Source organism: Protopterus annectens, chromosome 15.part0 (assembly GCF_019279795.1).
Source record: "Protopterus annectens isolate FY-2018-M chromosome 15.part0, PAN1.0, whole genome shotgun sequence".
Classification (NCBI taxonomy): Eukaryota; Metazoa; Chordata; order Ceratodontiformes; family Protopteridae; genus Protopterus; species Protopterus annectens.
The window spans coordinates 478,758,974-478,786,845 of NC_056749.1; the positions used below are offsets into that span (position 1 = coordinate 478,758,974).

Here is a 27,872-nt window from a genome sequence, read left to right on the forward strand (position 1 = left end):
AGAAGATTTATGGAAAGACTGTGAATGTACTGACTGTTATCCCTGTAAAGAATCCTTCTTACTGATAACTTTGCTGTTTGTACAGTTTTACTACCTTTTATTGTTCACAGAATATTTACATTTGTTTACCTTATGCCTGTTAAGTTGGATTTTTCAGAAAACTCTCTGGACTGCAAGGATGTGTGAAGGCTGCTAGACGTGACATTCCAGACTACACAGGCTTTCTCTGAGTTTAGTTCAAGCTGTTATCCTTTCTATTTCTGGTGTTACTGGAAGAGAAAAAAGGAAGTCTTAATTTTCTGAAGGTGCCTAGTATATTGAAAAGGAAAATGATTTTGAGGGGACAACTGCTTTCTCTCCTAAGGTCACTGATTCCAAATCTACTATAGCAATAACCCATGCCTGGGTGTGGGTAATGCTGGATTTACCCACGGTTGGTGTGGTTTGGTCACGAGGGCGAAGCCCGAGTGGCTAAACAAAGCCAGCCGTGGGTAAATCCAGCATTACCCACACCCAGAAGTGGGTTATTGCTATTATACAATGACATTATTTAAGAAAAAAAATAATTACTTTTCTTAAATAATGGCATTGTATAATGCCTCCTTGCTGCCCTTCCGCAGCTGTCCGGTATTCTGCGGCAGTTCTGATGTACTGCGCATGCGTACGCCTACGCAGTACATCAGAGCTGTGGGCAAAAGCAACGGAGAAAGCAAGATCTCTGTTGCTTTTTACAAACTGTTTCGCTATGTTAAATGGGTTTAACATAGCGAGACAGCTTTAAAAAAAGCAACAGAGAATCTCTGTTGCTTTTTTTAAAGCTGTCTCACTGTGTTAAACCGATTTAACATAGCGAGACAGTTTTGAAAAAAGCAACGGCAAAAGCAAGATCTCCGTTGCTTTTTACAAACTGTTTTGCTATGTTAAAGGAGTTTAACATAACGAGACAGCTTTAAAAAAAGCAACGGAGAATCTCCGTTGCTTTTTTTAATGCTGTCTCGCTGTGTTAAACTCGTTTAACATAGCGAGACAGTGTGAAGCAACGGAGATCTTGCTTCTCCGTTGCTGTAAAAAAAGAGTTATAGTAATGGAAAAAGTCTGGGCGACCGGACCTTTTTCAATTACTATAACTCTGATTTACGACGTGCACGCTGACTAATCAGCGTGCACATATTTGAATATTAATGGGGGGTCGTTGTATAATGAAAGTGTTTCTTCTCGTAGTCTGTTAGAAAATTTTTCTTTTTCTGAAACTATATCTAGAATGAACCAGTTGTTCAAAGGGAACATAATGATATACCACTGTCCGTGAGAAAAATGTTATGATTTATTACAAGTGGAATTTCCTGAACACATTCCTGTTCTTCCAGCATTGGAGTATGTGTTTATTGCAGCCAGTAACGTGCCTGACAGTCTACCTGCTGCTCTTAAGAAAACATATATGTTGTATAAAGTTCCTAGATCAAATAATTGATGTTATGTTGTCCTGTCTCGCCTTCATTCTTACTGGATGGGTTGGGAGCCGATCCTTGGCTCCGACTCGGGCAAATACACTAGCTCAAAGTCTCTAACTTGGCTCATGGCAGAATTGGTATCCCATCATGCAGTGGTGTAATTGCCCAGATTTTTTTTTTTATCGTGGTTTAGTGAAAGTGTTCTGGGTCTGCTTTTTCCTCACACAAACATTTTCTACACACCTCTAAACCTAGCAACAAGGCTGGGGAATCTCTCTTCTCCAATGCTGTCGGAAAAACCTGGAATCTTCTCCCCAGTGACCTTTCCTCTCTTCCCTCTCTATCACTCTTCAAAAACAGACTGAAACTCTACCTTAGAACACACTGGTTGTGCCCCTGTACTAAACCTGACTAGGCATCTATCCATCTGTTTAAACATAGCTCTGCCTATCCCAGTCTACTCATGAACTGTTATATATTCCTTTTAACTATAAATACAGATTCCCTCCTAAATTACACTGTATCCAACCTCTGTAAATACTTCCTACTGAAGAATTTCTTTATTTTTATATAATTAACCTGTCTTCTCTTTTGACTTTAGTTCTTTTTTTTATGTATTATACCTGTATGTTGTATAGTATATGCATCCTTGCACTATAAGTACTTCTTTTTTGTCCTTGCAGAATTTTCTGTTGTAACCTGGAATATGCATTGTATATAATGAATGTTGCTATTTAATCATTTTTTATGTTGTAACCTGGAATCTGCATTGTTTATAATGAATGTTGTTATTTAGTCATTTTTTTATTGTTTGCTAAGTTTTTCATTTATCTGTCTTGGAGCTTATCTCCTCGGGCCTCTACTGAAAATGGACATATATCCAGTTAGACTAGCCTGGTCAACAAATGTAAAATAAAATAAAATAAAATTTTTCCATTCAGTTGGTGACATTTGGTTGTTTCATTCTGGGTTCGTTTTTTGGAGTTTATTTGCTGTTTTAATAGAATATTTAACCTTTGTGTGTGTTAGTTTTTCTATAAAGGTATAATTAGCATTTACATCTTTTTGGTATTAGCTGTGTTCCTTCTTATAATGTCTAAGGAAAGTAGAGAGACAGAACCTAAGCCATCAGGCTTTAAAAAGTGCCACAAATGTTCAAAAAAAATGTCAATAACAGATGGGCATAATATTTGTGTTTACTGTTTGGGGGCCATTCATCTCCAAGAGACATGTACATTCTGTCATTCTTTCAGCTTCTGTGTCTTACAGGAAAGAAAGAACAAGCTAATTCTCAAAGGACTCCTGAAACCTTCCTTTGATGAAGCTCTAGAGAGTACTTCTTCTTCAGGTAAGTCCCCTTCCTCTAAAAGTGACAAGCCTACAAAAAGACCATCTCCTGCTTCTTAGGCTCATTCGGAGCCTCCTCAAAAATTGGCTAAAACTTCTGATGCATCGACCTCCATGGCTCTAAAGCCCTCAGAACCGAGAGAGATCATAGATTTGGACAAATCAATTCCTTTGGCTCCACGCCCTTCAGAACCAAAAGAGACTATTTTTTGGAGCCAGTCTACTGAACTAATACCGGTCTCCCCTACCTTGAGATCTCCCATATTTGAGAGATCTCACTCACCAACCCTCTCCTCCAGGTCATGTAGGAGCTTATTGGATGATGACATGGACAGAGTGGTGCACAGACCTTTGAAGTCGCCACCGCTGGCTAAATTGTTTTCAACTCCGACGCAACATGTTTCAGAGCCATCCAAGACTATTACATCCATGACTATTCCTCCTCCGAGCCAAGTTGGATCTTTGGAGCTGGAATGCCAGGTATCACTTGCTGTAGACTCTTCGGTTCTGAGACCCCTTCAGGAGATTTCGGAACAGATCTCTGCTCTGACACTCTTGGTGCCATCCAAAGTGTCTAGGAGCCGAAGTTCTCTGGACGGCTCTGGGGGGACACTCGGACCCGAGTTTACCTCTCAGAGCTTCAGCTCAGCTGAGCTCAACTCCTACATCAGCCTTGGAGTGGATCTCCATGGAGCCGGGGATTCCCTCTGTTTCCTCGGAACCAGAGGTATCCTGGGAGCCGGGGTATCTGCTTTTGAGCTGATGAGGAGTGTGCTGTCCCCACCTACAGCTCTACACAAGGATACTGGTATTCTTCCCCCCCTCAGCACCACCCCATCCACAGGACAGCAGAGATTCAGAGCCTCAGGGAGCCCAATTGGGCAAACCCCACTCTTCTGAGACCTCCCCAGAATACCCTTCTGAGGTGGCTCCTTGAAAGAGAATATGTAAGAGGAAGCATATAGACTCCCCCCCGAATGCACAGATAAGGCTACAGCACATCCCCACCATCTCCATACACTCGACCAAGGTTAATACTACCTACATTCAAGATATATAACACCCTTAAGTGTTCTCAGACAAAGCCATAAACTGGGTTCAAACACACAGCAGTCAACCCCATAGCTGTTAAAAATTTTCCCTTAGCCTAATAAAAATTAAAGTTATAGCAGTTAGAAGGTTGGTGCCTAAAAATTAAATCTAAAGAATTACAAGGCTGTAGATTACAAGGCTGTAGATTTTGCCTGTAAAGGACTATATAAAGCAGAATAAGGCTGTATAGCCTGTTGAATTTCCCAAAAAAAAAAATAAATAAATAAATGTTTTAAAGAATAAAGTGCTATCACTCATTGGACCAAAAACTGGGACTGGGAATGTCAGACTTGTAACTCCCCCTCCCCCAAGAACCACGAACAAGGTTACTTATACCCCTGCAGTTTTTCCGCCTTTTTTAATTACTGCTGTGTACCTGAACCTAGTTGGCCTCTGAAACCTAGGGTATGTAATGCTGTTGTTGACTTTAAGAATGTATTCTTTGTAGATATCTAGCAGTGTTTTCTATCAGAGATCCTGTTTGTGCAAATAACTAATGGCGACTATAATCTTGTTGGTCTAATTGACTTAATCGCATACATTGCATTGAGACTACCCCTAGCAGTAGTAGAAGCCATATTAGTGGATTTCTCCTTGTAATTTAGCAGCATTTGTTATAGAGAGTTCTAGTTTGTGCATATTACTTATAGCGACTACTATCTTGCTGGTCAATTTTGACTTAACCATAGCCATTGCATTTGCTACTTCCTACAAAAGTAGAAGCAATATTAGTGTGCATTTACTGTATTAAGTTTGCTGTTCTACCGTTAGATTAAAAGGTTTCCACGCAATTGGAAAGCACCTGAAAATGCTTATCGCATGTGGGCTTCCATGAGCATGCAGCGTGTCCTAAGAACGCTGATTCAAATGTTAAGAGCTTAATTCCAATGCGACATGCAAACACATTTGTCTAAACATAATTAAGCAATGTTTCTTATAAACTGAGTATGTTCTCTTATAAATACGACTGCATATTTAATCTGGCATAATTATACTAAGGCATGCCTGTGCACTGATATACAACTTAGAGCTGACCGTGGGACGTTGCTTTAAAAAAGATTTAATTACAATTTGTATAAGCAAGTTTCAATATATGTAGCGTATGTACTGTGATTAGAGCTAACTGAGGAGTCTTATTTTATAAAATATACTAACTTTAATGCTGCTTCACCACTCAATCTGAAAGTAATTTGTAATCACGCTCTGTTTAACTGCAACATTAATTCAACTGTTTCAAATGAGTAACTAGCTCTTCTAAACAATCTGAATCACTACATTGTATCTCCACTTAGGTATTGTCCCAAGTATCTGTACGTGCTTAAAACCTAAAAGCTCACTTTAAGGAAGGTCGCCTCACCAGGTGCGAATGCACAGATAAGGCTACAGCACATCCCCACCATCTCCATACACTCGACCAAGGTTAATACTACCTACATTCAAGATATATAACACCCTTAAGTGTTCTCAGACAAAGCCATAAACTGGGTTCAAACACACAGCAGTCAACCCCATAGCTGTTAAAAATTTTCCCTTAGCCTAATAAAATTAAAGTTATAGCAGTTAGAAGGTTGGTGCCTAAAATTAAATCTAAAGAATTACAAGGCTGTAGATTACAAGGCTGTAGATTTTGCCTGTAAAGGACTATATAAAGCAGAATACGGCTGTATAGCCTGTTGAATTTCCCAAAAAGAAAAAAAAAAAAATAAATGTTTTAAAGAATAAAGTACTATCTACCTTGTTGTGTAGCCGCTATGTTAAGCCGGCTCTCTTCGCTCCCTCCTGCCCCTATTCCCACCCCCCACTACCTCTACTTTTATAGACATAAAACCACTCCCCCTAAAAAACTGGTCCAATCACTGCAGTTACCAAAAATTTTTTCCCAGCAACCCTTGAAACTACGCCTTCCTGCATTCTACCCACTCCTGCTCTCTCCCCCACCTTCTCATTCTCTGAATCATCTATTCCTCACCATATATTTCTTTCGGTAATAGTATTTTTCTACTGCCCAATATCAGAAGTGCTTAAACATGTTGTATTTCTTTCTTCTTCCACTGCTAATAACCTCCTACCTCATAACTGTATGAAACTCAAAACCTGGTATTACTCTCTACTACTGAATCAGGTACCAATACTATTGGTAGTAAATTCAATAACTACTTTCATGTTGATGGTACTTGGGAAGTATCTACCTCCTGTGTACTGCTACCTTATCCAACCGCCGCAATTAGAAATAACAGCCCCAAACTTAAACATTCTTACAAAATTCTAGACAAATTCCTAAAACTTATCTCCAAACTTAGACTGAATCTGCTCCCTCATGGCGATATACACCCCAACCCTGGTCCCACCGGCAATGACCAGCAGTCCTCTCCCTACATTGATATTAGTTCCAACCCCATTACTACCCGTCCTACTAACTCTCTTTTAACCTGTCATCTGAACATCAGAAGCATAAACAACAAAGTACATGAACTTCATGCGTATTAGTAGACCTTTCCCTGAGATCTTGTGTTTAACTGAAACATGGCTAAAACCTACAACTACCGATAATGAGATACTAATCCCAGGTTACAATATTCATCGAGAGACCGAGCTCCTAAGAAAGGAGGTGGAGTAGCCATACTCTATAAATCTAATCTAACTGTATCTATTGATGTTATGCAACCACCTCAAATTAACAATGCAGAAATACTAATTTCCAAACTTCAAATTAATAGAAATAAATTTATCTATATTATTTGTATGTACATTCCCCCAGGAAATAACATAGAAACCCTCGAAAACACCCTTCATTGGATATCGTCTCACCTCCCCAAGAGACCTTAGTTCTTGGAGACTTTAACATAGACTGGAATACCTGTGCCCCTCTGCTCCTTCCTCACATATTAACCTTTACTCTTTCAAGCAAACTATTAATACTCCAACTAGGCTAGGAAACCTAACCAGAAAGACAGTATACTCGACTGGGTACTAATAAATAAGGACCCTGATCACTACTCATCTGGTACCCTCCTGATAGTTTAAGTGACCACCACCTCACCTACATCATTAAGCATAAGATAGCCATTCCCATGCAACCCACAATCAGAACTGTTAGAAACAAAAGAAACTTGACTTAACTAAACTACAACTAGAACTAACTTCATGTAATTGGACATTACTAAAACATCTTCCCCTAGATGAAGCTGTGCTTTACTTTAACAAAAGTTCTTAGAAATTCTTAATTTTCATGCACCCACTCGCTCAAAGAAAACCAAAGCTGTAGATGTTCCTTGGCTTACAAAAGAAACTAGATTGAAAATAAAACTTAGAAATAAGTGGTCTGTCTGGCGTACTTCCAAACTCCCATTGGACCAAAGTAAATACAGACAACTTAGGAATGAAACTAAAAGGCAAATATTACTAGATAAAAGACAATTCTATTGTAAATTGCAAACTGACCACCAAAACTGTCCACAAAAATTCTGGGCTGGATTAAATCATCTTCTTCATCCTGGTCGCACCACTACCCCTGCCCTGCCACACTCATTGATAAATCCCTGGCACTAAGTCTCAATAGTTTTAACCACTTCTTCACTGAGACAATACAAACTCTGTCTAATCAATTACCTCCTAGCCTTCAGACCTCTGACCCTCTAACACTAAAAAATATTCCCTACTTACCTTTCAACCTGTTCCAACTTCCTTTATTTGTAAATTAATTAAAAACTAAAACCCTCCACACTCTCAGCCGACCAACTCCCAGCTGAATATTTGCAAAAACAGCTGACGTAATTGCTTATCCAGTGTCAATCCTCATCAACCGCTCCTTAGCAGAGGCCATTATCCCGAGATCTGGAAGATATCATATGTAATACCTCTCCACAAGGGAGGCACTTCCACTGATCTTTCTAACTATAGGCCCATATCCATACTTTCCCTTTAGCAAAAATAATGGAAAAATGTGTTCAGAAACAGTTCATGCAACACCTAATGGTCAACCAACTACTGGCTGATACCCAACATGGTTTCAGACCTCTCCATAGTACCACCTCAGCCGTCCTTGTCTTTTCTAACACCATAAACTCCCATCGTAATAATAACAATCTCTCATCAGCACTATTTCTGGATCTGTCAAAGGCCTTTGATATGGTGGATCATAAACTTTTAATCAATACATTGCCTTCACTAGGTCTTGACACCATTGCTGTACAATGGTTTAGTTCCTATCTATCTGGCAGAAAACAGGCAGTTTTATGGCAGACTAAACTCTCTAAGCTACTACCCAACACATTAGGAGTACCTCAAGGATCTATTCTAGGACCGCTATTATTCTCCATTTTTATCAATGATCTGCATACAGCTACTCCTAATGCCAGTTGTATACAATATGCTGATGATTCCACATTAATCTGCTCTGGTACTACCGCTTCAGATCTACAACTGCTAACCCAGTCTACTTTCAGTAAAATAGAAAACTGGCTCTCCAGTCGTCGCCTGATTCTCAATCCAAAAAAACTAAAATGTTGTTGTTTCTACCAACAAAAAAATCCTACCCCATTAATTTTTCTATCCAAGCAAAGGATGGGACCATAATTTCTCCGGACCTCTCGACAAAACTACTACGGGTAACCATAGACAACAAACTAAAATTTGATATACACGTAAACCAAATGATTAAGACCATTAACAAGAAACTAGGCTCTCTATATAAAATAAAAAGCTTCCTTACCCCCCAAGCTAAAATGGCCATTGCCCAGACTCACCTTCTCTCATCACTCCTGTACTCGTCCCCCTTACTTCATAACATAAGTAAAACTGTCATGAACAAACTCTCAAAATGCTACAATCATATTGCAAGGTTTGTAACTGGGTCCCCATATAGGACCCATCATTGTTCAATTTAGCTAAACTCAACTGGTCTGAGCTTCCTAACCTAATTACTTTCAACCTTCTAGTCCTTACTCACAAAATCATTTATAACCCTGAATATGCTCCTTCCCTCAAAGCATTACTTCCCTTTGTAATAATCCCGCCCATTGAGATCATCCAACCGTCTCCTAATCCAAACTCACAAAACTAATAACTCTGCTGGAGACTTCCTCCTCACCAACGCTGCAGGTAAAATTTGGAACAAACTTCCCCATGATATTATATCCATCACTACTTTAAGTCAATTTAAAACTAAGCTAAAAACTCATCTGGGCTCAATACAAAGCTGCCACTGCCTAAACCCGGGATAGTCCATTCTAGACTGTCACAACTGTCTATAATTCATAATTATTCTATTCTCCTTACTAACCTCTTACATTAAAATAAATTATAAAGAATAAGTTAGAATGCTCTTATTTTGAATGTATAATTTGTTTCATTGTCAGTCAAATGTTCTGTAACATGTGCTTGGAGCTTTTCTCCCCGGGCCTCCGCTGAAAATGGACATGCATCCAGTCGGATCCTCCCGGTCAACAAATGTAAAATAAAATAAAATAAAAATAAAATCTCTGACACTGACCTGGAAGAATCAGAAGGTTCCCCACAGTTGTACTCTGAAGATGTCTCCTTTGCAGATATCCTAGAAATCCTGAAACAGTGATGTGGCTGGAAAACCATCAACCCTTCTGATGAGGAGTCGGTGTACCTGAAGGCTTTTGGATCTCAACCTTCGGCCGCTTGGGTGTCTCCACCTTTCAATGAGCTATAGGAGATGGTTAGACGAAAGGTGTAGGAGTCACTAGACACTATAGAACCAGTCCCTCGGAGGTCAAATAAGTTCTTGTCAGCCCCTTCTGAAAAATAATTTCTCATAAAAGGCGTGCCTGTAGATGCTATGGTGGTGGCAGCAGCCACCAAGAAGGAACCTTCTAGAACATCCTTATCTGCCCATCCACTGAAGGAGGACTCCTGGATGATGGATAGATATGGGAAGCATATTTTTTCTTCAGTGGCTTTTACCCTTAGATCGCTGAACTACCTTACGCACTTTGAGACTACAAAGAGATCTCCTGAAGGAGTTAGGAGATGCTCTCCAATGTTCATTGTGGGGGTGTCAGAAAAGGTGACCTATCAGCTATCTACCTTAAATTCCATCGTTAACTCCTCCATGAGATTAATATCCTATGCAGTGGATGGAGCAAGCAGGGCAGCGGGTTCAGGAGTTTCCCTGAGGAGACACTCCTGGATGCACTTGTGTAACTTTATAGAGCCTTTCAAGTCTGCCTTTACCAATACCCCCTTTGATGATTCCTCACTTTTTGGACCTAAAGTCAAAGACACACTCACCAGATGTGAGCAGGAAGGGAAAACTCTCACTTCCATTGGAGTACATTTTTCTGTACCTTCAAGACCTTACCCTAAAGGTCAGAAGAGTGGGAAAATGAGGTTCAAAAGATCCCAGGGAGTTTTTCAAGATGTACAAGGTGAACCCTTCCCCAGGGGCAGAGGGGGAAGCAATAATGGTAGACATTGTCCTAGAGGCAGAGGAGGTCCACAAAACCAGGGTGACTGTGATTCCTTTTGTGGCTGGCTTTACCAGTGCTTCTGAAAGGAGGTCTGTCTGCTATATTTTGGAGGCAGTCGGGGGGTGGTTAACTTTGTACCCAGAAGCCTGGCAAGATATCACAAGAGACAAGTGGGTACAAAGTATAATATCCAGAGGCTATTCCATTTCTTTTTGCCATCTTATCCCACAGATCAGAACAATCCCAGATGTTCCACCAAGTCAAAGGGAACAAGCAACTGTAGAAATTCAAAAGTTGCTAGACAAAAGAGTCATCCAAAAAGTCCCCGCAGACCAAATAGGATTCAGAACTTACTCAAGATTCTTTTTAGTGCCAAAAAGAACAGGGGACTGGAGACCTATATTGGATCTCAGCAAACTAAACAAATCCATGAAGAAGTCCAAGTTCCGAATGGTGACACTGTAGTCAATTCTCCCCATTTTAGGGAAAGGCGATTGGATGTGCTCAGTAGATCTCCAAGATGCGTACTACCACATAAAAATGGACAGTGCATCAAGGAGTCATTTACGCTTCCGGCTGGGAGCCAGTCATTATCAGTTTTGAGCTCTGCCCTTTGGTCTCACTACAGCCCCCAGAGTGTTCAAGTGCATGGCAGTAGTCACGGCTCACTTGAGACGTCTGGGATTCCAAGTGTTTCTGCCACCAACAAGCATCTACTTCAGCAGCTGAGAGACACCACTCTTCAAACTTACTCTCGGTTAGGGATTACAGTCAATTTATAAAAATCTGCCTTGTTGTCCTGTTGACATATTACATTCATAGGCGCAAATCTTGACACCGCCTCCTTGATGGCATGACTGCCTCCCGACAGGGTTTCTGTTCTCAGACAACAAATAGCCAACCTTCTACCCAGAAACAAGGTAAAGGCAAAGACGATTTTGAAAGTCCTATGAACCGTGGCTTCAATGATCACCTTAGTTCCCCTAGCCAGAATGCATATGAGAATTCTTCAGTGGCTCCTATTTGCTCAGTGGTCATTACAAGAACTTCCCATGTCTCACCAAGTCAAAATTACAGAGCTATACAAGAGAGAGATCTCCTATGGTGGCTTTAGTCTGACCATGTGACCATCTGGCGACCTTTTGTGCCACAACAGCCTGTAGCTACGGTGACCACGGACGCCTCCCAGATGGGGGGGGCATTATCTGGGAAGAACAGTTCAAGGCACATGGCAAGAACATGAGGCCCATTTGCACATCACTGTTCTAGAGATGAGAGCAGTGCTTCTAGCGTTGCAAGCACTCCAGGACTCTCTTCCACTAGGAACGATTGCAGTCCAGTCAGACAACATGTCGGTAGTTTGGTACATAAACAAACAAGGAGGAACCAGATCATATCCCCTTTGTTGAGAGGCACTGAGAGTATGGCAATGGGCAAATCTCTTCCCATTGTTTTCTGGTAGCAGCGCATATTCCCGGGAAATCCAGTGTGATAGCAGACAAGCAAATGCAGGACGATATTAATGCCTCACGAGTGGTCTCTAAACCTAAACATAGCAGAGGAGATTTTCTGAAAATGGAGCCAGCCTTGCTGTGACCTTTTTGCCACTCTTATGAATACCAAATGCAGCAGCTACTTTGCCCTAATCCCCCATCTGGGGGAGAAACTGAGAGACGCACTTGTTTACAATTGGCCCTCGGGACTACTGTATGCCTCCCCCCCCTTTCCCCTCATACCCAAAGTCATTCAGAAAGCAAAATCCTTGGGAAGCAGGCTGATTCTCATTGCCCCATACTGGCCTCGTCAGATTTGTTTCCCCTTTCTCTGGCCTCACCTACAGGAGAAACCATAGGTTCTGGACCCAGCTCCAGACTTTCTGACTCATATGTCAGGAACACTTCATCCTCCTCTTCAAACCCTCAATTTGACAGCATGGCTGCTCCAGTTCCAAACTTAGTCAGGCTTCAAGACTTCACACCAGCTGTAAAACACATTCTGGTATCCTCTCACAAGGCTTCTACCAGAAAGTTATATTCTAGTAAATAGAAGAGTTTCTCCTACGGGGCACAAGCAAAAAACATTGATCCTTTTTCTGCCCCAATCAGTTCAGTTTTGGAATTTCTTGCAGAACTTTTCCAGCAATGCTCCGCCGCAGCTACAGTTAGAGTCCAGCTAGCTGCAATTTCTAATTTCTGCATTGGAGGATATACTCCTAACCTGATGTCACACAAATTGTGTAAAGCATTTTTAAAAGGCACTTGTTTATTGAGACCTCCCTTAAAAGAACTTCTCTCACCATGGGATTTGAATTTTGTTCTGACTCACTTAACATTACTTCCTTTTGAGCCCTCATCATCATTTGATCTCAAATTCCTCTCTTGGAAAACTATTCTCCTAGTAGCCATTACATCTGCAAGAAGAGTCTCGAAGTTGCAAGCTCTGTCAATCAACCTGCCATATTTGATTTTCCACAAAGATAGAGTATCTCTATGAACTAATCCATCCTTTGTGCCAAACATTTGTTCACAAACCAATCTAAATCAGTGTGTTGAGCTCCCAGTGTTTTTTTCCCAATAATAGCAACAAGGCAGAGTACAAACTTCACCAACTGGATGTGCATAGACAACTTGGGTTTTATCTGCATAGAACTAACGATTTCAGGAAAACAGATCAATTGTTCATCTCCTTTTCTGAAGCAAAAAAGGGCATGCCAGTTTCAAAAATTACACTTTCAAATTGGCTGTCAAATTGCATTACCTTTATATACACCTCAAATAACAGGTATTTACCATTCAAAGTTAAGAGGCCACTCGACCAGAGCATTAGCAACATTCTCTGATTACCTAGCCAGATTGTCAATGGACAGTATTTGTCCCGCTGCTATGTGTGCAAGTCCCCATACTTTTATTACTCATTACAAAGTTGATTTGGCCTCCAGGGACAGTGCTTTCTTTGGTTTCACTGTGCTCAAAGGGATACTCCCGTGAACCACCCAGGGAAATGGTGCTAGGGGCACTGTCCCATCCAGTAAGAATGAAGGAGAGATAGTACAACATAACATAAAGAAGTTAAGTACTGACCATACTGTTCCATGTTTGTTGTCCATCTCACCCTTTATTCTTACGACCCTCCCACCTTCCCCCAGCCAAGGACTCCTAGAGGACCTAGATAAGAAATCTTTCTTATTTAGTAAAGGAGCTCCTTTGAATTTCCTTGTTATTTCTATACCTGATGTCACATTATTTATGTTTGGCAGCAAACAAGATCTGGGGAATTGCACCACTGCACGATGGGATATCTGTTCTGCCACGAGCCAAGTTAGAGAATTCGAGCTAGTGTATTCGACCAAGTCAGAGCCGAGGATTGGCTCCAAACCCATCCAGTAAGAATGAAGGGGGAGATGGACAACAAACATGGAAGGTTATGGTGAGTACATAATGTCTGCTGCTGCTAAACATCTGGTAAATGCTAATCCCTCCCCCTCTGATAAGGATGGGAAAGCCTTTGATAAATTTAGGAAAAAGGTGTATACTTCTGCCACACATTTTTAGAATTTTTAATAGTCAAGCTGATATGTTAAGGTTTATTCTTGCATCTTTTGAGAATATGAAGAACAGTATAGCCACCTTTCCCTCTTCTGACAAAGATTTTCTCTGGTTAATCTTATTGCTGCTGTATCTCAGATGAATTAACACTCTTTGAAAGTATGATGTGAAGTTGTTCTATCTCGCCATTCATTCTTACAGATGGTTCGGAGCCGATCCCTCGGCTCCGAGTCGGCCTACTACAAAGCTCGAGGCCAAGTCTCTATCCCATGATGCACCAAGAGTTACCTCAGATCTAGTTTGCCACTGCAACAGATTTTCACTAGCCCGGGCCAGTAAAACCTTACTTTTACAAATATTTTTCTGATTATATTGGTAAATCTTATTAGTAGTAGTTTTAGATATTTTTATAAGCTCTTGTAGCTTCATAGTGAATTTCCCTTTCCCTTGGTGTGCTTTCTTAGAAATTTCTAGTTGGCCACTTTTTTTCTAGGCCTAGTTTAAAATAATGTTTTATCAGTGACCTTTTGTCACAGTTTAGTAAGTTTAGATAAGGTTTATTTTATTAGAGTGTGTTTAGTTAGTGACTTATTGTCACAGTTTAGAATATGTAGATAAGGTTTTAGTTTATGTGAAATAGGAGCTATCTTTGTTACTGTAATCTACTTAGCATAAATACTTGTGTGCGTTTTAATATTGTGCTTTTAGACAGTGTTTTCTGTCTAAATTTAGTATTTTATCTGTGTTTAGGTAAGTGTGTGTGTGTGTGTCTTTAGCTTGTATTTGTAAGGGCTTTTTTCACTGTATTACTGTTTAAATTTTCAGTTCAGTTTGACAAAAGTCTTGTTTGATACTGTGTTTGGTACAATATGGCTGACCAAGACAGACATTCTAAGTCAGGATTTAAAAAGTGCCCCAAATGTGGCCAAAAAATGTATGTCACTGACAGTCATATCAATTGTGCGTATTGTTTAGGAGCATTACATTTACAGAATATAGCTGCTTCATGTGCCATTCTTTCTCCTCCAGGTTTCTCCAGAAGAGAAAGAGGAAGTTGATTGATAGAAGTTTGCTGAAACCCTCTTTCCAAGAAACTTTGAGTGACCAGGATGGATCCAGCAAGTCCTCAAAGTTTTCTAAGACTTCTGAGACTAAAACAACCAAAACGTCTTCGACGTCAGTTCCACAGACATCGAAGCCAACTATCTTATCTTTTCAGAGCCCATTACCAGTCCCGGAACCGGTATCCAAAATACCTAAGTCTCTTTTATTATAGTCGGTACCACCTTCGATCCATTCATCTCGGTCTTCTATTAGCCTTTCTGATCTGGATGTGGATCGTGTGGTGCAGAAGCTTTTACAGGCACTGGCCTTTGCAAAATTTTTATTGGCTCTGACCCAAGTGGCTTCAGAGCCGAAGACCCTTATGCCAGCTACAACTCTTCCTCCTCTGAGCCATACTGGTCCTTCAGAGCTGGAGGAGTCAGACTTGTTGATCATGGAGCCTTCAGAGCCGACGCCTGCTCCAGTGTCTTCGGCTCCATTTACTCTGATGTCTTTGGTGCTGATCGAGGACTCTAGGAGCTGACACTGTCTGGTCAAGTCTGGGGAGGATAGTCGGACCGACTTGTCAGTTCTGACTCTGCCTCTCAGGTCTTCGGCTTGGATGAGCTCGGCTCCTACCTCTGGCTCAGATACCACTGTCCTGGTGCCGGGGTATTGACGGTTTCCTTGGATCTGTCGGTCCCTTCCCATCAGAGCAGGGGTGCCTTCAAAGCCATGAAGAGGGTTATGTCTCCTAAGATATCATCAAACTCAGGTCTGGCTTCTTCCTCCCCTAAAGCGCCTGTGTCTGCTTCTGCTTCACAGATCCTGGCCAAGCGTAGAGACCCAGAGCCTCAGAAAGCCCCATTGGGTGGCCCATGCTCTTCCAAGACCTCACCAGAAGCTCCCATTGATGAGATTTCCAGGAAGAGAGTTTGTAAGAGGAAACATCTAGACTTCCCACAGGAGTCCCTGACATCTGATACTGACTTGGATGAATCAGAAGGGTTCCCACGGTCCCCCTCTGAGGATATCTCATTTGCTGAGATATTAGAAATCCTTAGGCAGAGGGGTGACTGGCAGTCCAAAAACCCTACTGAGGACGAGTCAGTTCTCCCAAAGGCTTTCGGGTCTCAGCCCTTCACCTCTTGGGTGTCTCTGCCCTTCGATGAGCTGATGCAGTTGGTCTCACGAAGGGTGTGGGAGTCACCGGACACCATGGAGCTTGTCCCTAGGAGGCCTAATAAATTTATCTCTTCTCCCCAAGACAAATCCTTTCTGACCAAGGGTGTGCCAGTTGATGCCATGGTGGTAGTGGCGGCCACCAAAAAGGAAATTTCAAAACTTCCTCTTCTATCCATCCTCCTTACAGAGATTCCAGGATCATGGATAGATATGGGAAACGCACTTATAGTTCAGCGACTTTTGCACTCCGTTCACTCAACTACATAAACCATTTCACGAGACTGCAAAGAGATCTCCTTAAAGACCTGGGAGGTACTCTTCAAGGTACAGTAGCTGCAGGAGCATCAGACAAATTTGCCTGCCAGTTTGCTCCCCTCAACTCCATTGTTAACTCATCCATGCGCCTCATTTCATATGCTGCAGATGGAATGAGCAGGGCAGCAGGTACAGGAATTGCTCTTAGGAGACACTCCTGGATGCGCTTGTGTTCCTTCGCGGAGCCCTTCAAGTCATCCTTTGTGAATACCCCTTTTGATGGCTCGTCCCTTTTCGGGCCTAAAGTTAAGGAAACTTTGACCAGGTGTGAGCAGGAAAGAAAGACTCTGTCTGCCATCGGAGTCCATTTTTCCACCCCTACCAGACCTTACCCCAAGGGTCAAAGGGGAGGGAAAATGTGGTTCTGAAAAACCCAAGGAGCCTTTCAGGACACACATGGTGAACCTCTCTCCAGGGGTAGAGGAGGGGGCAATAATGGAAGACGCCACCCTCGCGGCAGAGGGGGTCCACAAAACCAGGGTGGCAGGGATCACTTCTTTGGGAAGCCCTACCAGCACTCCTGAAAGGAGGCCCAACTATCCTACTCTGGAGGCAGTATGGGGTCACTTATCTTTGTATCCAGATGCCTGGCTTAAAATAACAAACGACAACTGGGTACAAAGTATCATTTCCAGAGGATACTTCATTCCTTTCGCCACACCCCCTCCACCTACAAGGAAAATCCCGGACGTTCCACCCAGTTACAGGGAACAGGAAACAGTAGAGGTCCAAACATTGCTAAAAAAAAGAGTCATCCAACCAGTCCTAGCAGACCAGACAGGATCTGGAACTTACTCAAAATTCTTTTTAGTTCCAAAAAAGACAGGGGACTGGAGACCTACATTGGACCTCAGCAGGCTAGACAAATCTGTCAAAAAAGAGAAGTTTCGGTTGGTCACGCTTCAGTCGATCCATCCCTTCTTAGGGAAAGACAATTGGATGTACTCGATAGATCTCCAGGATGCGTATTACCACATAAAAATGGCCAAACCATCCAGGGATCATCTGCGCTTCTGGCTGGGAGCCAATCATTACCAATTTTGAGCCCTGCCCTTTGGTCTCACTACAGCCCCCATAGTGTTCACCAAATGTATGGCAGTGGTCACGGCTCACCTGAGATGTTTAGGATTCCAGGTGTTTCCATACCTAGATGATTGGATCCTCATCACCACCACCAGGCATCAACTCATTCAAGCCAGGGACCCCACTGTGTCACTCTGCAGCCAGCTGGGCATTACAATAAACTCAGAAAAATCTGCCTTGTCACCATCACAACATACTGTTTTTATTGGAGCAGAACTGGACACCACCACCACGCTAAGACTTCCAGGAGAAAAAGTCTTACTACTCCGTCAGCAGGTCCGCATTATGATATCCAAAAACAAGGCTCCCGCATCAGAAGTTCTAAAGTTGTTATGTATGATGGCAGGTGCAATTCTGGCCATACCACTAGGTCGTATGCACATGCAGATACTGCAATGGCTGTTGTTCACTCAGTGGTTTTAACAACTTGCTGCCATTTCTAATTTTCATCTTGGATTCGAAGGATTGAATATTATGTCACACAAATTATCCAAAGCCTTTCTCAAAGGGACTTTTCATCTCAGACCATCTGAGAAATCTCCCTATTCCCCATGGAATCTAAATTTTATGCTTTTACGCATTATTCTTCCTCCATTTGAATCAACTTCCTCATGTGACCTAAAAATTTTGTCATGGAAGCAAGGGCGCCCGCAGGCAGGTGCAAGGGGGTGCACTTGCACCCCCCTGGATTTTCATAGCACTATCTGGCAATTTGGCAAAACGCACTTTTTTAACTTTGTTTTTCCCACGTAGCCGGCATTGTTACTTGTTTAGAAGAGAACTGCTACTGGAGATGGCATGGCAGGCAGTCACATGACTGACGAGTCTGACGTGACGACGAGCCTCAAACTCCTCCTTAAATAATCGTAGTTGCAATTTGAGTATGGAAGACTGCATGTGGACATCGGTGGAAGAGTATTCCTGATGACGATTTCATCCTCCAGAGCAAACCAAACCATCGTGTTTCGTGTGGTGAGTGGTGGAAGGACTGGACTGGTGGTGGTGCGTATCATAGTGTTGGTATTATTACAAGAAGAGAAGGTAGGTGTTGGGTTTTTGTACTTGTGAAGTTGTGACTGACTGAACACTTGGCCAAAGCATAAAAGTGGCATGGCACACTTACTTGAGTGTGTGAGAGTGAGTGGTGCTCTGGACTGCACCCTCGTCCTATCCCTACATTAAAATCACACTTTCAACCCTCGATTGTGTTGTGCACCAATTCAACGTCCGTCCGACCGACTGTCCTCCAGGCATCATCACGATGTGATGAGCTGCCATCTTGCTTTCCTTTTCCTCGTGTGCTTTTCTGGCAGTGCCTGGCTGGCCATAAGGATGAGGCCATAAATCCATAATCTAGTATATTTAGAAAAGCTGAGTTTAAGAAAGTGATTGTGTCATTTAGAGGAAGAGTTCTTAAGAGAGTCCTGTTACATTTTTAATTTTTAATATTTCACTGACTATATCTTTGCAGAAAGAGTTGTGAACTTTACTGTAATTATTTTGTTAATGTAATGTGTCTGAGGATAATTGTGGGCAAGTAAGTTAACATTTAGGTTATCAGGTAGACTGCCAGAGGTAGTGGTGTTGTTCTTGTTAGTATTAAATCTAATATTGCAGCCAGAGAGGAGTATTTATTTATCTGCTACATTTTTTTAACCAGATTTCTGTAATGATGAATATGTCACATCAGGGAGAGTATAGGGATATGGATGCATGTGTATCTTGAATTTTACTGATGAGGCTTCTTGCATTTGCATTTAAGAAAATGAATGCCATAGTATCTTTTGGGAAGAGTGGACAGATGGAGAGGAGTTGGCAAATGGGAAGCTGAATTTGGTGTGGTGGTCCTGGACTGGGATGTATATGAGTTGAAATGGAAGTAGGTATGAAATGGCCAGAGTTGTTTATTTATTGTTTTGTGTGTGTCTGTCTGCGTGTCTTTGTGTGTGTCTGTGTGTGTGGTTTGGGGTAGAGAAGGAATTAATAGAGAAGAATTTGAGGGAGAAGTTATTAGTATTGTAAATTTGATGTTATCTATAAGAAAGGAGACAGTGTGGTATAGAATTGCATAGTTCAGATGATAGAATGAGTTTGTGGGAGACTTATAGTGAGCTGGTAGTACACATATGTTTTAGTTAGAAAAGATAGTAGAGATAAATTGAACAAAAAGAAAATTGCTTAGAAACATGTTGGGTGTGTTAAAGAAAGTCTTAGAACCTTAGACATTATTGTGAAGACAGGGTAGTATTGGTTATAGGATCATAGGAGGTGGTAAATACTGATGTGTTTTTGAGTACTGAGGCTGACACTCAAGCATGAATCTTTTTTTTCATAGAGGAGTTGTGGATGTAAAGCATATAGTACTAAGAAGTCTGAAAAATTATTTAGTGATTTCAATTCTCAAATAATCTAAGTGGTTTGCCAGACAACTATCAATTTTATGAGGGACAGACCAAAATATGAGGTAAACCTTGAATAATCAAGGGTAAAGGCTGTAACTGACATGCTAAATAAGGACAAAGCCTAAAATGGTAGGGGGGGGTATAAAGGCACAAAATAGGGTTGCATTTTGTTTATTACTCTTATAAGCTCAGAACATTGCTAGACTATCAGGTTTTGTGTTGGCATGCATATCTTGAAAGATGCAAGTCTGGTATGAAAATGTGTTTGATTATTCAGTGACATCAACCCTTAGTGGATTTCTGCAAAGTAGGGTTGTTCAGGTGGGTAGAAATTAAGCATATGTGCTTTATCTGTCTTCTTGCTGTTTTGGGGTGGGTGGGGTTAGAAACTGCACTGTAGTGCATATTGTTTGGGCTGTTTCAGGTGACTGACTATAGATGCAGCCTGAAGACCAAAGAATGATGGCCTCATTGCAGATGGCTGGAGCATAGGTTCATTGGTTGTTACTAGACTGACAAGCACTGCTGTCCTTACAAGCCTAGCCGGACACTTCAAACTACATTGGTCCTCAGTATCACTGGGACATGTTAGTAGGGAGGTAACTAAGGATTTGTAGGAGGTGGTGTTAATTAGGATAACACTTATTGATGGCACAGGGCCGGGGGCCAGACCATGGTAAATTTATTATTTCCCATCCAATTTTCAAGGCTACCTTTGAATGGGTCCCAGATGAACTCTATTTTACATGCATGGAGAGCCTGTTCTGTGGTGCTAGGATCCTTTTGGACACACGTCTGTATCTCCAGCACATTCTATGTTTACCTCTCAATTGAAGTTCATATCCCTGGACCTAGTATTTCTGATGTTTGTTTTGCACATGTCCAACAGATCCATCACAGCTAGGTCTAAGGGAATCCTATAAGCCATGTAAAGATCCTTGATACACAAAAAATCTGGCTATGTACAGCCCCCATCCCATAGTTCAAAGCATCCACCTGTACAACGCATTCTTTGCTGTACTCTGGACTGGATAACACAGGGACTTCTCCCAAAGCTGCTTCTTTAAGCTTCTGGAATGCCTGCTCACATGCTGTGGTCCATACCTTATCTGGCCTGTGTATTTCTGACATCGGTACAGCACAATTCAACCATACTGTTAAATATTTTTGTTTCAAATGTGTAGTTGTTTGTGAAAATCAAAGTCTGTTTTTTTTTTCTGTCATGATTACATGGATCTGTTTTGGTTTTTTTTTTCTTCCATTTTCCCTATCCTGGTAACTTGACCATCTTGTTGGCATTTCTGGACTGCACCTCTACTACTAGATACCCATTTTTCTGATGTTAAAGACCAGCTGAGTAGTGAAAATAATATGCCCTGTATTGTTTGGCACAGAGCACCAAATGAACCTGCTTTGTGTTTAGCGATAGGCAGCATTCAATATTCTGTCAGTGCAGCCTTTCGTGGAATATTTCCCTCTCCAGCATAAGGTGCACTCTGCATGTCTTTTACATTTTAACTCACCAGAGTACCTTCTTATGGCACCTATGTGCTTAAACCAGAGTGTGCACAATTCTGGCACAAGTTGACACGCACTTTCCCCTACATACAACTGTTTGTTTACTTGATAAGTCAGGTGGAAGCAAAGAATGGAGGCAGAAACTCAGGAAATGGAAGTGCATACTAATAAGACAGTTGGATTAGACTGGCCAAATATGTTTCATAGAGTAGTCTATGTTTGGCTTTATGCAATAATACTGTGTACCTGCTTCAGGTAATCCCTTTCTGAGTGTTTTGCTGTAGCTTATTAATTTAGAGTGCACCTCACCATTAGGAGCAGCAACAGTTTTTTTTTTTTTTGCATCTTCAAGGTACCTGATATATCTTTCTTTATGTTTTCTCAAGAACTGTACGTAGCATTTAAGATGTAGTCCAACCAGACGTCTGTAGAATGAAAGGATTATTTTTTTGCTTTTGGAATCTGCCCATAATGGTATAACTCCTGAATCTATACCAGTGCCTTTTCTTTACTACAGTTATTTACTACTTTACTACTACAGTTGCAATTTCATATCAGTTTTCCTTGCAGAGACTGGTATGTGGAACTGTTCATAATTCCCTCCACCTTGACTAAAGCCCCAGTTCCAGCTGAAGAAAAGCAGCCCCAAAGCATTATACTGCCACCACCATCTTCACCGTGGGGATGTTGTTCTTTTGGTGATGCGAAGTGGTGTTTTTGCGCCAAACATATCTTCAGCCCTGGTCTCACTAGACCACACACTTTCCCACATGCTTTTGGGAGACTTGATGTCTTGTTTTGCATATTTTAGCTTGGCCTGGATGTTTTTCTGTGTAAGAAAAGGCTTCTGTCTTCCAACCCTACCTACCCTATAGTCCAGACATATGGAGAATATTGGAGATAGTTGTCACATGTAGTACACAACCAGTACTTTCCAGAAATTCCTGCAGGTCTTTCAGTGTTGCTGTAGGTCTCTTGGCAGCCTCCCTGACCAGTGATCGTGTTGTCTTTTCTTAAATTTTGGAGGGACGTGCAGTTCTTTGCAGCATCACCGTTGTCCAATATTTTCTCCACTGTTTGAGTGTCTTCACTGTGTTCCATGGTGTATCCAATGCTCAGTAAGATATAAGTGCTGTACTACTTTTGACTGGTTGTACATACTAGGAAATGTTACACATGTTTCGTTTGGGGAACTGTTTAATTTTGGTGATTGTGCATACCTCAACATTCTACTGAAGGGTTGCTTGGGTGAAGTGTTCATGCTGGTGGTTATGCGTACTACGAAGTGTTACTGAAGCCTTGTTGGGGGGAAACATTTCATTGAGGTGGAGTTATACCTGGACATAGTTATGAGGATGTTGCTTGGCGAAATAATTCATTGTATATCAGGGTAGTGCTTGTGGATACATGGTATGACTGCTGAAGTGACCGTTGGCAAAATAGTTTATTGTGCCATTTTGTGCTTGTGCATACACAATGCCAACAACTGGATGGATTCTGGAAATATAGAAATTAAGTCTGAAAATTTCATATGGTTACATTACTTAGAATACAGCACAGAAATGTAATTATAGTGTAATATACTAGCTTATATCATCAGATACACCATTGAGTAAATAGTATAATGTAAAATAAGCAGACAAGAAATCATGTCTGCTTGTATTGTTAATGTAATTATAATGTAATATACTAGCTTATATCATCAGATACACCATTGAGTAAATAGTATAATGTAAAATAAGCAGACAAGAAATCATGTCTGCTTGTATTATTCTATTTGTGATTAGTAGTTGCATGAGATAAAGGTTATCACCCTCACTAACACTCTTTAAGAGAAACCTTAACGGGTGAAGTTTACCCCAGGGATCACTGCAGTGGCTCTGCTGGACAGTGGCGCAGGAACTAATGGCTCTGCTGGACAGAGGCACAGGGAACTAATCTAAGGGGTGGCGGCCGACACATTCAGGCTAGGCTTATAAATGCCCTTGGGCAAATAGCCTAGTACTTACCTATGAGCTTGTTGACTTTTCCTTGCTTTGTCAGTCATGTGTAGAATTTTGGTGGGAGGAAGGGCTCAGTAATATGTAAGTGTTATACTATTTTACTGAATTACTCAGGTGTTCTCTTTACTGATAATGAGTCTGTGTTACACAACAGCTGCCCAAGGTAATATAATGAATGCCTAGTCAACAGGTTATGTGCAGCAATTATCACCTTTGTCTGAGCCTGCATAAATTTGGAGTACTGAAACAAAGGTCATTATGACATTAGCATTAAGCGCAGTTGCAATATAGCAGTGAGTCATTATCACTTGTCTGGTAAAAGTCTCAGCTGCTGTAATTGTTATTCACATAAGCAGAAGCAATTATCACTTTGATGAATGCACAATGCAGATTTTGTTTTTTCTGTGCTTGTAGTCAAGCCACCCCCTCATTCTTCATCAACTACCTGTCCTCCGAAACCACTGAGGTTTGTTTTCCTATGTATGTATGTATGTATGTGTGTGTGTGTGTGTGTGTGTGTGTGTGTGTGTCTGAAATGACCTACTTAGAGTTAGCAGGTGGAATTTATTTTCAAGGAATTGAGAGCTTCAAGGGAAGAGAAGTTTACTGCTGCTCATCATGCTAGGTTTGTAAAATATGCAACTCTTTTGTTTAGCAAATGGTATCATTGTAGTATAGAATTTTAAAGCAGTGTTAGTAGCACAGTGGGTTGCATACTTGCATCTTGATACAGAGGGCTGTAGCTTCTACTCCCACAGCGTGTAAATGTGTATTTTAAGGGGATGGGGTGTTGCAGTCCTGTCCTGAGTATGTCCCTTTGGTGCCTAGTAACTATGAACCTCATTTTCAGCTTGTCACATATTCCCTGTTGCAATATACCAGCTTACCATTTCTTTTAATGTAACATAGGCAATTTATTCTTCTAGGGCAATGAGCACTACATTTGTAGATGAAACACTGAAATGTATGTTTTATAGCAACAATCTCTTCATTAGTTTCAGATCTTTGTAATGTGGAATTCAGATGACTTCTGCAGACTGCAGAGATTGTGCATATGGACTAATATCGGTGGATTATAATGATAGAAGTTTGAGTGGCCTTTTATGTTTGAAATGTTCTGAACTAGGCAGTTTGTCATTACTGGTTCATATGTTTTGAATTGTTTCACTGCTTACTGGAAAATGTTCAAAACTGTAAATTTAAAATACACTCTAACAGGTGGTGCAGGTGCTGTACAAGGGATATAATTCAATTATAGGTTCATAGGTAGGTACTAGGCTATTGGCCCTAGGGCCTATATAAGCCTAGCCAAAGGTACCCTGACTTTCGCCACCCAAGAAAATTATTTTCCTGTGCCACTGTCAAGCAGAGTCACAGAAGTGATCCCCAGGGTGAATTTCCTATCTCCCATCAGGAACATGAATCACCATACTTTTGCATGGGCCTAAAAATGTGTGCATTTGATATGCTTTGAAAACAGCCCAAAGGTAAACTTAACCTGCCACTGCCCAGATGCATTCTCTTTGAATGTGGGTTTCAATGCTGTTTCAATCAGTGTGAGTTTCAAAAGCAGAGAAGTTTTAATGCTAAGTCTGTTTTCATTGCAAGACTGTTGCTTTGTTTAGTAAATGTGAAATGCGTGCAGTGTTTCTGCTATAAAATTTTAAATAAAAGTTGTGAATTAAATCCAGATATCTGTAATCATTGTAGAAGTAAAGCATAAGACAGTATGCATACTGATAGATTTGAACAGTGTCTGTGGCAAATGGGGAGAAATAGCCAAGTAATGGGAAACTGGAATGGCTGTGTGTGTATGTGAGGGACTGTGGGGGGGGCGGGGCTGCGTGGGCTAGGGGGAGGGGTGGTGGGGTAGGGGTGGGGCTATGTGGGCGGGGCTGCATGGGCGGGGCTCTGGGTTTTGCACCCCCCTGCAAAAAATCCTGCGGGCTCCCTTGCATGGAAGACTATCTTTTTGGTAGCTATTACTTCTGCCGGCAGAGTGTAAGAGCTTCAAGCCTTGTCCATTAAGCCTTTTTACTTGATTTTCCATGCTGACAGAGTCTCACTTCAAACAAACCCCTCCTTTTTGCCTAAGGTTTGCACTGAAACTAATCTTAACCAAATTATTGATTTGCCAGTTTTCTTCCCCAATCACTCCCAACAATCTAGAATACATGCTGCACAAACCTGATGTTTACATTCAACTCAGATTTTACTTGGATAGAACAAAAGATTTTAGGAAATCAGAACAGCTTTTTATTTCCTTTTCATACTCCAGAAAAGGTATGCCAGTGGCTAAAATAACTCTGTCTAAATGGTTATCTGATTGTATCACATTTGCTTAGTCAGCTGCCAGTTTTTATTCATTTTAGTGTACTAAAAGTATGATAGACATATTTGTCAGTTTTACGCAATATATTTTGATGTGTCAACCTGTCTACATTTGGCGGCTAGTTTGTAGTCGACCTAAATCAGGTGGAGTAGGTTTACACATTGTGGTTTGGAGATCCATTTGTTTGTTTAACGTTATAAAATTAATATTAAAATTAATATTGAATAGAAGTTACTCTAAGGTAACATATACAAGTTTAAAATAAGGCAAAATCTTGTGTTGTTAACTATCATTTACATATTTTACATACTTGAACACACTAGGATATTGTTGGCATAGGGGTTAGTACATATTACAATACGGGCAGTTGCTAACAGGAGCACATATATTAGAGAGTCTGTACTTTCTATTTTAACTCATTCACTCCAGAGCAGCTCAGGAAAAGCTGCCTGCTGAATTCCACCATAGGAACAACAGAGCAGCCTGAGCTCATTTTCAGAAAATCCATTTGTAATACTATACAGAAAACAAATGCTCATAACTCTTTAACTATAAGAGCTACACTAAAAATGTAAACGCAAAAATTGTTCAGCAGACACTGACCTTTCCAACAGTGTAAATGTTGATATTGCATATCAAAGTCATAATGAAATATTTGGCAAGGAATGCTGATATTGTGCAATTGTTTTAATTTTTTGGAAAAGCAAAGCACAATATATTGGTCTGTGTACCATGCAGACCCATACAATTTGAATTTAATTTGTTAGTATGAATGTCAGCTTTAAAATGATACTTTAACCATAACTGTGTGACACTCCTTTCATGAGATATTCACAGAAATATGATTAGTATATTATTTCTCATAATTGATAAATAAACAAAGCATAATATCTCATCACCTGTAACAGACAGAGCCTACATATCAGTGTAGACGTTGTGCATCTGAATGTCAGCTTCAAAATGACACATCATTTGTGTGATTACCATGCTCCCTCGCAAAGATATGGGCATAATAATGAGAAGTATTGTAAATGTATAATTTTCATATTCGTACAAGACTAAACAAACTGTGATATCTGTACGTGTGTACAGTGCCTAGACACAGTTCTTTTACCATGATGTAAGGAGTAACACTGTCTTCAAAATGATGCATTACTTCACACAATGTGGTGCTCCCTTGCAAAGTTATTTACCAAAATATGAAAAAAATCATAATTTCCATAACCTAAGTCGGAAACAAAATTTGATATCTGCCTATGAGTACAACATACAGGTACCATTCTTTTACCATGTTAGAACTATAAATAATCTTTTCAAAATGAGTTATTACTTAGCACATTCAGATGCTCCCTTGCAAAGTTATTTACCAAAATATGAAAAACAATCATAATTTTCATAACCTAAGTCCAAAACAAACTTTGATATCTGCACATGTGTCAAACATACAGGCACAATTATTTTACCATGTTAGAACCAGCAATACTGTCTTCAAAATGAGATATTACTTGGCACATTCAGATGCTCCCTTGCAAAGTTATTTACCAAAATATGAAAAAAATCATAATTTCCATAACCAAAATATGAAGCATATAACCACAAATGGGACTTTATTGTATATCAAACAAATTGTAAAAATGACAGAAAGAAAGTGGTGGGGATGGCTTGAAATGACTCCATGTAGACCACAACCCAAGTCTGGCTTGTGCATTCTTCAATGTGATAACGACTTCTACTTATGTGAATAACATTGACAGCTGCTGAGAGTAATACCTGAAAAGTGATAATGACTCAGTGCTATATTTAAACTGCATTTATTGTTAATGTGGTAATGACCTGCATTTCATTACTGCAAAGTTATGCATGCTCAGACAGAGGTGATAACTGCTGCACATAACCTGTTGAGTATGCATTCATTACATTATCTTGAGCAGCTGTTATGTAACACAGACTTAATATCATCTTTTAGGAGAAGACCTGAGTAATTTAGTAAAAATAGTATAACACTTATTTATTACTGAGCCCTTCTTCTCACTTAAATTCCACACGTGACTGACAAAGCCAGGAAGTATGCCCAAAATATATGGTAGCTCCATACTGGTAGTAGTCTGTAAGTAATAA

At 40.7% G+C, this 27,872-nt stretch overlaps 1 protein-coding gene across 3 annotated transcripts in view; it reads left to right on the forward strand.

Moving 5' to 3' along the window:
• COL4A6 (collagen type IV alpha 6 chain) overlaps positions 1-27,872 on the forward strand; it is a 4,024,271-nt gene that overhangs the window by 3,905,069 nt on the left and 91,330 nt on the right. The gene's annotated exons all lie outside the window — the stretch shown is intronic.